Below are 10,343 nucleotides of genomic sequence, written 5' to 3'. Positions count from 1 at the left end.
GCATTATAAAAAGAATGTCTCTACAGACATAATAAAATATTTCATTAGTCAAACCTTTTCCTAGAGGAAGTAAAACCTCCCTCAGTCTTGGTTAGAGTTCTGGAGATCTATTTCTCATAATGTGATATTTAGGAGCAGCTATGAAATGCCAATATTAATGTCAGTATCATTGTAATTTTAAAGAAAAAAAAAAAGAAAAAGAAAAAAACACCACAAGCCCTGAATTTTTTTCTCATTGTCCCCTACATGACTGGGAAAGTTATGTATCTGATAACAGTGTGAAACATAAGTGTATAGTCAAAACAGAAGATTCTTGAGAGTGTCATATAAAAAGAAATGGCCCCCCTAAATTACTGCTTTACACTTCTTGCATGAGAAATGGGTCAGATTTTTTTGGCAAAACTCTTTGCTTCTGGACAGTGTGCTTGTTACCTTTACTCTCTGGTTTGGATGCATAATGGTGGAATCCTTTTGTGGCACTGCAGTATGCATCTAAAAGTTGATGAAAGTAGAGGTGTAGATTTCATATATTTATTGGCCATTGTTTTCTCTATATATGTTTCTGTTATTTGAATATAATTCAGAAAGCTGAGGGATAGTCCTTACTATTTCAAGCCAACAACTGAGTCTTAAGTAAGTGATTCCACATGCTGGTTGAGAAAGAGTCCTTATATTAGCCTTTCACTGTGCTAAACCCACAAATCATGCTAGTAAGACCTTTTCTTTTTGTTTTTGACCTATCACTTTAAATTCAATGTATCTATTTTAGCTGCAATTTAAAACAAATTGTCCCACAGTCTGATGAAGACTACTTACTTTCAGTGCCAGAAAAGGGCATATGTCACAAGAAACAGTCTGCACACGTACTTCACTGTTGCTTATTTGACAAATGACCTTGATGTGAATCTCCACTGGGGGTTGAGGCTGCTTATGTCCATGTTTGGTTCAGGTTGGCTTGTTACTATTTTCTTCAACTAGGGCAAAGGTACAAAGTTCTTCTAATTTTTGTTTCAATGCTTCTCAGCACCATCCAAAAAGAACAATTTTGTTTTTTAAGGGAGGAATGTGAGGCCAGAACTTTCACTTACTGTACACTCATTTTCAATGTTTTACAAATACCCAACATCCAGATACCTCAGGCTGTACTAAAATAGAGTGAGACTGACTCACGAGGTACAGAGACTGAGGAAGCTACTGTATGTGCTGGCTCTCTCTCTCAAATACCAGCAAGAAAAATGTTGAATTAATATGCATACAGTCTTTGGGTCCCACATGTTTCTCACTTCAAAGCATAACCCTGAAACAATAGTCTGGTAAGCGATATAGTCCACTACAGAGAAGTGGGCCAAGTCATTAAGACGTGTTCTAGCATCCCTTCTGCTTTAGGCACCACAGGACACTGAGGGATTGAATAATTAAGCTCAACAGAACCATGGAAGAGTAAGACTGTGCTATTATGGGGTCACATTATGGCTGTGGACCAAGAAGGATATAACTGAGTTTTCAACATAAAGCAAGACACTGCAGATACTTCATATAAAGAGTTCTCCTTCCTTCTTCCTGTCCCTCTCTGCTCCCTGCCTACAGACTGTCAACACTTAAGAGTAAGTACAAAATTATTTTTAAGTACTTATGTGCAAATTGATAACTATAGGACTTAAAGTTAAATTTGAAATTACTTACCTAATAACTAAGACATTTTTATTTTGAGGGCTTGAGAAATGGAAATAATAGAGAAATGCAGCTCTTAATTAATTGTTTCATGTCATGAATGTTTTATCATTTGTATACCTATGACACTATAAACTGAAACATGAGGGCAACCAGATTAATGATGGCATTTTATTCCAGTCATAGTGAGTTCAAGTCCTTTGGAGGAAAAATATGCTTTTCCATATGCTAAGATGTTTTTTTCAGTGCCTGAATGTTCAAGAAGCTTGAGTTACATGATATTTTCTCTTATTTTTAAGTAAATCCACATTCTCCTCAATTGTTTAGGATGCTTTTTTATGATAATGTGTGTATGGTGTTTCATACTGTGGTGACAACATTAGAGACACGTTCAGTGGCTGCTTAAAACTTCACCCAGGCAGCAGTGAAAAGGATGCATTTCACACTATTGCAAAAGGAGCTGCAGAATCAGAGTGAGTTTCTTAGAGGGCCACTGACTGGCCTACAATACCTCTTTAAAAATTTACTTCAAAACAAAAATCTGTGGCACTTTTTGAAGGTTTTGCATGTTGTTGCCAAGGTTTTATTATAGAGGTAGAAATTAATGCAGCTTTCTCTGTTTACTGGTGTTTACTCTGTTTCCATTTTGTTGCATACTTCTGTCATGATTCAACCCCTAGAAATAGCCATATTCTTCTGGGCTTCTAATGCTCTAACATCTTGGCTCTTACAGCAAACAAACTTATGTAGCACCAAGTTGCCCTGCCTACAAAACCCATTTCTGAAGGTTTTGTGAGTTAGGGTTGCATTAATCTGAATGATAGACTCTCCTCAGCCTGTTTAGCATTATACCTCATTCAACAGCCAGTTTAATGGATGATCCACATCAGTACATTACATTTTTGAGCTCTGGGAATCACTCTGCACAGTCCAAGATTGGGGACTGGATTTGGTGGCTGAAATCCAAAAGCTTTTTCCTTTTTTTAAGTACCATCATTGCCTCTTGCCAAGTGGGATCATTTTCCCATCTGTTGAAGGGTTTTCTGCCCTTGGTAATGATATTCAGTTTCCCTGGCTCCTTTAGGCTCACACTAGTATAAAATAGAAGTAACAGAAGTTAGCAGTAATGACAGTAAGCAACTTAAGTCAAAGACATCAGGGAATCAGACTTTTAGGTGTCAAGGACCAGCAGAAGGCCTGCCTGCATCTGGAGCGGCTTAATATAATCTCCATTGTCTCCATCTCCTTTTAATAAGTGATGTCTCAATTTAAAAATGTTAGGGAGATCTTTTGCTGTGATGCTTTCTTGACTAACACGTCAGCTTTCTTTGAAAAGTTGGGAGAGGAGTATGCTATGATGGGAGCCTTTGAGAGCAGTGTTTATTTCATATCCTAAGGACCCCTGAGTGTAAAACCCTAGTTTTCAGTGTGGAGTGTGCCAGACACACACCATGATACGTCCATTAATACTGCCCAAAGACACTGCCGCAGGTTGATAAGCCCAACCTTCACAGAGCAACAATCTGAGTGGAGGGAGAACTAGCTGTACATGGGACAAGCTGGTGACAGCTGAGCTCAGCCAGGCACAGCTGACTTCCCCAGAGGTGGCTTGGGCTGGGACACCAGGCAGACCAAGCTGACATGCTAGGATCTGTTGAGCTGCTGAACCGAGTACTGAACTTGGCACAGCTCAGTCCTCAAAGGCTGTTTTGCCCATAGAGTTTAAATCTCCATGGTGGTACAGTGGTAGAATGTGCATAGAAAAGGCTAATGTGTACAAACATGGATATACCAAAATGTAATAGGTGTATATCAATTAGTACATGAAATGCACAGGCTCCAAAGAAATTACTCCAGTAGTTATTCCCCAGTAACTGGGAAATGTATTAAAAAAATAATTTTGTGTGGATAGTTTTGTTACAACACATTTCAGAACAGCTGTCATAACACTGGGAATTTACCTCCAAAAATACATTTGAAAAAATCCCCTTCATCTGGCAGAAAATGACTTAAAAGCAGAGACTAGAGTGCATCGAAGCATATTCCAAAAACGTCTGATACAAAAACCTCCTGGTTACTATTGGGTTAATCAGCACTCTCCTGGAAAGTACCAAAAATTGCACGTAACAGTTTCAAGAATCATGGGGATATTTTGAATGTTTCCACTGGGTCAAAGCAAAAATAACTATACATCCTTTTTAGGTGATTATATTCAGGATACTGGTCTTGCTAGAGTGACTTAACACATCCATTATTGCAATTATAATTTAGTGATAATTACTCTGTAGAATTCCAGTGTTCTATTACTGCAAGTAAGAGCCCACGGTGAAAGTCAGCGTCCGGCATCTCTAGGGCCTTGGAACAAGTGCCTGTGATCTTATAATTTCCAGACTTGTTACATGTAGTTTGGGAGAGGCTATACCTGCATTATGTAGGTTTAAGAGTCCTCTTTGCTGTTTAAAATGAAGCACTGTCATTGACTTATCAGATCCAATACATCTAACAAACATAGAAAACACTTTTGACGTATACTGCTTAAGATAGATGACTTCCTTACATGTTATAAACACTTGTAGGCATTATGCCAAAACTTAAAGGCAATTTGTGTTTTATGAAAGTCTATTTAAGATTCCCTTTCAAATAAAAAAAAAAACAAAACAACCCAAACCCAGAAAACAAACAAACCCCTTACACAACACACATCTTCAGAATCAGAATATCAACCCTCTGTAATCAGTATGTGACCAAATCCATTTTTGCAAACAGCATTCCTTCATAAAGCATGTTGACTGAAGTGAAAGATAAAGCCTAAATTTCTGTTTAGAAAATTGCACAACAGTGTAAAAGGCAAATGTGCTCGAATTTCCCAATACTACTTTATTTTCCATTTTCTAGTTCTAAAGTGTGACCCCATATATAAAGAAGGGAGACAAACAATAGTCACCTAGAAAATGAAGGAAATAATGTCTAACGGAGAAAGGAAGTGGAGAGCTGAGGCTGTTATGGGTCAATGTGAGGGCCAAAGCTCCTTGAGGTTAGTGGAAAACTGTCAGTGAAATTCAAAGGCTTGTCAATTCAGGACAGTGTCTTCTACGTTGCTTCACAGTATTGTACTTTTTTTCAGTTCAGTTTAGTGGAGGAAAATAAATAAATTACAAGCAAGCTGTATACAACCTGATCCCAGCCAAATGATGGGCCACGTCCTCAACATTGCCCTCTGGTTGCCATGGGGGGATCTTTAAAATAGTTTACCAAATCTGGTGATGTTTTTAACAGCCAAGAGGAATCTCTGAATGGTATCAATGGATCAAGAGACACAGCTAAGCAATACGTCTTCCCCTGCAGCACTCCGCTGCTGACATACTGCTTTGAGGCTATAGCCATCAGTGCTACAGAGACCATGACGAGTGCAAGAGTTCAGACAGACCTGTAGCCTGTTTTAGGACTAAAAAGACACAGACATGAGGTAACAAAACCTTCCTTCTTTCCATACTTTTGTCTTTGACTGTGGTCATCAAGTCAGGGGAAGCCTTGCATTTGTCCCTTAAGAGGACTCAAGACACGCAGACTGTAGGGATACGGTACTTTAAGAGACCTTTCTGGCTCTGACATTAATTAGCTTTTTAACCTAGGGAAAAGACAAAATAAACCACATAAATGTCTGTAATTGCCTTCACCAGAAAAGCAATCAGCCAAATACTCGATTTTTCACTTTCTTTGTCATTCCACAAACAGCTGGGACCTAGCTTCACTTTCCACCCTGCAGCTCTAGGAAGGAGGTCTGGGGAGGAGGACAGGCTCGTCAGCCGATGACCGTTACCTGTGACCTGGTTTTGCCCACATGTGAAATGGCAGAGGTTGGCTGTCGGAGCTACTTCCCAGCTCTTGCGTGCGTAGATGCTTGCTGTTACCGAGGGAAGGGTGGGATATGAGGACAGCAAGCTCTGTGTTACAGTGTTTTGTCCAGGCTTTTCCTCTCAGCCTACCCTGATCCTAGCCTGTATCCCTTCCCTGAGACCAAGAGGGAACAGACAACTGCAGGAGGAAGAGGAAGGACTCTTCCTATTATTGCAGGTGGATAATAGGGATAGTAGTAGTAGGGATACCGTACCATAAATAAAGGAGGAGAGTTGAAAGAACAGAACTACTGCTTTTAATGACAGTCACCCAAATTCTGACAGACTCTTTTCATCATGCCCTCATCTTCACCTCATGGGAGGGTCTGTTTTGCTGTCTTTATAAACTTTGGCCACTCCAAGCGTGATGTTGATGTTATTGTGGCAAAACTCAGCCTTGTCTGCACTGATGGAGAGATCTAAGACAGCTCTGCAATAGACCTTAATTTCCAAAAAATATTGAGCTACAACACTTACAGGGCCTTCAGGTTATCCAAAAATAACTAATTTTTTTTTTTCCAAATGTGGATGTGTCTTTGTTCAATGACAGATTTCTGGAGGCGAATGCTACGGAATAAAGTAATGAGCCATTTCTTGCAACACATTCAGTTTGGGTTCAAACCGGAAAGCACAGATCCAAGTTCTACTGCCTTGGGGAATTTTTTCGATGTGAGGTTTGGATCCAGCCCACTATAAAGAGCCACTATACATACAAAATTTTGAGATTGCTGTAGGTTTGGACTCCATCCACTGTCAAAGTTCAGAAGGTTTTGTCTGGGTATTTTGACATGGGCCTATCTCCATTTTAGTTTTGGAAACAAAAAAACACAAATGCACATATGAAAGAAAATCTCCTTGCAAATATGCAGCTTACCTATTACGTGCAGAAAAAAATTCAGGACTCTCAGCCCTCCAGGTAGTTACTCATGTGCTGACACCCATTGTTTTCAGTGGGCTCCATGTGTGAATAATTATGCACCTGGGAACAACTGTTTGCAGGATCAGGCTTTTGCAAAATAATGTGCTGATGAAAACTTAAAAGGTAGCTGTAACACATGATTGGATAGGTGGAGACTGTTAGTAAAGAGGCTGTCTGGATGCAAGCTATTGTTGCTCTCATTTTAAGAAGCATTTTTCAAACAGTTACATTTCTCTGCCCTTGGTTTCCAGGGCATCTTCTGCTCCCCCTTCTAGGAGGAGTCAGCTTGCAAATACATGTTAACAAACTCAAATGCTACAAATGAATTTTACAGTCCTCAGTGCTGGTTATTCTCACCTCATGAATCCAGAAGTGTCTATAAATTTGAAGGATTGTTTTGGGGGGATGATCTCATCTCCCAGCTTTACATATTCTCTAGTTTCGTTCTCCCTTGCAACTCATTCCATGCACTCTGATAGCAAGCCAGACTTTTCAGAAAAAGACAAACTACTATTGCTTTTCTTCCTCTTCTTTTCTTTATGTTTGCTGCTCATGTTCATCATCTCGCTGTAGGGCAATAGTATTTGTCCAAGGATGGTAGTTATTTCTTATGTTTTTAATATTTTATGTACTTTTTATGTTCTCAAAAGCAGAATTTTACTATTCCACGGATCAAATAAATCCCAGGCTTTCAAAAATGATACAATGGAAGCTTCAGCTTCACAAGCACAGCTGCAAATGAGGCTTTAATTGCCAGCTTAGGAGAATGGCTGAAAACGTCTAGCTAGTGAAAATGCAGTAAATTTGAGAGGTCAGAGCAATAGAAAGCATGCCTGTCTTCCACGGGGTATAGCACATAAGACTAGGAAACGTTCCCATGAAGCATATTGTATGTGATGTGTGACCAAACATGTTTCCATTTTATTGTAAAGATAATGAAAAGTGAAACTCTTGTTGTTAAATCCTTTGCTGGTGAGTGTTTTACCATCTTTAGACTCCTTATTTTGTATATTTTTCTGTTTTCCAAAAGTGAAAGGAAATTTTTTTTTAAATGGTTTGTGTTCTTCCAAACATTATTTTTTTGTCTGTGTAAAGTTCAAGAAATCTTTGCAGGTGTCAGGAACTCGTTCTAGAAGTTAAAAAAAGTTGATGGATCAGTTATAAAAAACCTTAATGAGAGTTAAAAAAACCTCCTCAAAACTTCCCCATAGCCCAAATTTCATATTCCCATTTCAAAGCATGAATATCAGAGAGATTCTGAGCACGAGTTCATCAGGCCTTGTTTTACAGGAACAAAACAACATTTTTCCTCCCAAGAGCTTTTCTTGGAAAGAAACACAATATTTTGTTAGTTGGAAAAAAAACCCCAACCCTAAAAAATGGGTCATAGGCAAACAAAAAAAAAAAAAAAGGAAAATTACAGCCCCAAATGGTTAAAGATTTACAAGGCTATAAGCAGCTGGCAAGAGGGTCAGATACTGGGGTATGTTATTGCAATTTCAATAATAGGTGGTATTATTAGCTCAGCCTGTAACTGGTATTCTTATGGGATGTCAAATATGTGATGTTACGGAAATATTTCATTATATAATAAATGGGCTTCTCTGAACTAAATCTCTCAACCTTTTGCAGCTGACTCATCAGTTGTTTCTGAAACATTATGTCTTTGACGTTGCTAGAAAGACTGCCAAAAGCTAGATCAGCCAGTGCCAGCTGTTACGGTATTTTGTGATATGAATGTATCCCCAAAGGCCATTTGCTTTATTTTAATTTTCACTATACCCCAGTTACATATTCATTCAGGTTGTCTGTTTTGTGCACTTTATGCCAATGCAGTTCAGAAGGGTTTTGAAAAGAAGTGTCTCAAAAGTCAAGGTGAATAATTATATTAAGAAAACATTACGTGGAATTTTTGCTGTGGCTTGTTACCTACATTTAATAATGACACACACCCACACCCAAACCAAAAATAAAAAAAGGAAAGAAACCACCAACCAACACCAACAAAACAACACACCACTGTAACAATGGTTTGGTTTAGTTATCACACTGCAAAGATGCAAGAAATATTTTAATGCTGATTTTACAAACAGTAGAGAATATAATAACATTCTGTGTTCTATTATCTTATGTAAAGCCTGTCTGATAGTTTTCTCACTCACTTTAGAATTGCTTGAAAGGGGATAGAAGAAACAGAAATCACAAGGCCTTTAGTACTTCTGAGTGTCCCACTAAAAGCTGTCAACATGTCACTGTAACTATCTTAAAGGCCAATGAGCAGGCACGCACTTTTAATGACAGTCAGCCAAAGAAGGCAGAATAAATGACATAACATTTTGACTGTGTTGGATCAGTGAAAAAAGTAACACTTCATTTTGCCATCAATCTGTGGGATTCATTGTCACAGAGTGCCAAAACTTTACACAGGTTAAAAAAGAGAGTAGTTAATTCAGGGAAGAATAGTCCAGCAAGGGCTATGAAACATGAAGGTAAAAACTCTACCTCAAGAACTGGTTTAAAGATATCATCTAAGAAGAATGTTATGTGAGAAATATGCAGGAACAGGAGAGGGCTGGGTGCTGCTCTTCCCAGCGCTACTGGTGTGAGGTGGTGTGTAACAACTCCTGAGTGCCGGAGAAGCTCAATAGGACATGGTTGTGTTAGTGCAGAGCAGAGACATGGAAATAATTGCGTGTTGGCACTCTGATAGCTCAGTAAAGAGGCCCTTGATGTGTTTGCTGCTTGTTCTTCCATCCCATTTTTCTAGATAAGATATACCAAGGTCTCTTGACCTTCTAGGCGGTTATTCTTTCTGTGGTGCCAGTCCAACAGTCTAGTGATGGAAAATATTTTATTTACATCCTTTCAGTCTGTACCTATACTGTCTTATTACAGCTCCTGGACCTACCTCTGTTCGTACTTTATTGCTAGCTAGGCTTCTGCAGCAGGGGATATACACAGACCACATCAAAGAAGAACAAAATGTTACTTACAAGTGGGAACTACTACTCTAGCAGTAGTAACTACTTCTCTAACATCTGTTGTTCTTCAAAGCATGCTCTGCATTTTTTGCACTACCTATGTAGGCACAGAGGTTGATTTTTCCTGAAAATTCTCACATCTCAGCAAAGCCAGCAAGGTGTAAGCTAAACACTACAAAAGGGAAATGAGAGGAGACTCATTACATTCCAGAAAATTAAATACGCTGTGCAGCTCATCACCAAGGCTCTTTGCTTCATTTTTTTCCCATTTTTTCCTCATGCTGTTTGCCTGGCTCCCACATCCACGTGGGCCCAATGCACACACTCAAATAAAAATCAAGGGCACAACACTGAGGAACAAGTGCTATTTTCTTTTACCGTCTGATCACAGTTTAGCCATTGCTGTATACTGTTTTCTGCCAGTCCTTAACAAAGACATCCAATCAACAACATTCATTCTGCATGTTGCCTAATTGGCCACATCTCTGGTGAAAATAACTGATCCTGTATTTCTGAGAGAAGCTTTTTTTGGTAATAATTATTCCATTTGTGTGCTAGCTGGGGAATGTGAATTGACATGATTTATTTCTCAGTAAATAAGTAATGGTTGATAAGCAAAGGTTTGAGGATGTTATTTAAAATATCAAATGCACTTCTGCCTCAGTCTTTTCGAAATCTTGCTGACTATTACGATATTGGTGTTTAAATGTGTTTTATATAGCCTTCTCCCACTCCCAAGAAGTTCTGTTGCATTTTTGTGACTGAGTGTTGCCATTCATTGCTTGAAGTAGGTAACAAGACTTGTGCATTCCTTCAAAAAGTACATCCCCAAAGGCTTACTTCAAGTTCTGTTTCAAATTTAAAGTCAAAGTTTAA

Source organism: Falco cherrug, chromosome 4 (genome assembly GCF_023634085.1).
Source record: "Falco cherrug isolate bFalChe1 chromosome 4, bFalChe1.pri, whole genome shotgun sequence".
NCBI classification, from domain to species: Eukaryota; Metazoa; Chordata; class Aves; order Falconiformes; family Falconidae; genus Falco; species Falco cherrug.
Note: the sequence above shows the minus strand (reverse complement) of the source record.